Here is a 1,148-nt window from a genome sequence, read left to right on the forward strand (position 1 = left end):
TACATGCAAAGACAAAGAACCAGTCGGACGCCGAAGTTATACGGAAATCTAAAAGTGCGAGCGAATACAAACATTAAAAACATTTCCTGGAAATTGCTGAAGTCTCTACTTCTTTCGCAGCAAAGCAAACAAGCAGTGAAACTTTCTACTCGCTACATCACCTTAAAATATCTTAAACGCTCTCCACGTTTAAATGCGCGTGTTCAAAGCAACATAAAGACAGCTAATATTAATCTAGCAAATATTATTATTTATTTATTATATTATTATATTATTTATTTATTTATTTATTTATTTATTTATTTATTTATTTATTTATTTATTTATTTATTTATTTATTTATTTATTTATTTATTTATTTCCGGTGTTGCACTTGTTGCTGTGGGGTGTCTCTTCTCCGCTTCTGTCTGCCTGGATGAATATTCAAGACGATCAAATTCATTGCCCGCAACATTTTCCCGTAAATATACTAAGTAAAGTTGTCTTCTTTGTAATGGCAACAACCTCAATAGACAAATACGTCATTTACTCCATGCTGCGAAAGCAGCCTGTATTAATTCCCAAGCCAACTGTCCTCGGGACTAAGGCACGGTTTAAATTTTGCGCCCTCCGGACAGGCCTAAGTCCAGTGACCTATATTCTCTTCTTCTCTTCTCCGCCACCGCCGAAAACAGATTCCTTGCCCTGAATAAACGCTTCAACATGCGAGGTAGCCTTCCTCGTTCCTGTCGGCGTCGGTGGTATAGTGGTTAGCATAGCTGCCTTCCAAGCAGTTGACCCGGGTTCGATTCCCGGCCGACGCACTTCTTTTTTTGAGTGTGATTGTTCTTATAGTGTCGTGAGCCTTCAAGCTTTGGTGTTGTGCCCGCCATTGTTTCAGTTCACGGTCTTTCCTGCAGCAAAACGCTACTGCGCAGTCGGTTCTTCTTGTTTCGCTGGTCGTCTTATAATTGTCTTGTCTACCCTCCATGTATATTTTTATATGCTGCTGGTCTCATATGTGAACACTACTACGCACTAGTTCGAGGCGTTCGATGACGAAAACGCGAATTCGGAGTCGTCTAGGCTGCACGTTTTAATTGAATAAGTTAAATTGTTTCTACTAAAGATGCCTAGTTGCAGTAGGCCCTTTTCGTTAGTCCAAAGCA

General features: G+C 39.9%; 1 non-coding gene across 1 annotated transcript; it reads left to right on the forward strand.

Moving 5' to 3' along the window:
* The first annotated feature begins 731 nt into the window (after positions 1-731).
* On the forward strand, positions 732-803 carry Trnag-ucc (transfer RNA glycine (anticodon UCC)). The gene has a single exon. It is a non-coding gene; the product is annotated as a tRNA-Gly (tRNA).
* The last annotated feature ends 345 nt before the right edge of the window (positions 804-1,148 follow it).

The sequence above is a fragment of the Haemaphysalis longicornis genome, unplaced genomic scaffold (assembly GCF_048455015.1).
Source record: "Haemaphysalis longicornis isolate Haplotype H1 unplaced genomic scaffold, Haemaphysalis longicornis Haplotype H1 scaffold_6, whole genome shotgun sequence".
Taxonomy (NCBI): Eukaryota; Metazoa; Arthropoda; class Arachnida; order Ixodida; family Ixodidae; genus Haemaphysalis; species Haemaphysalis longicornis.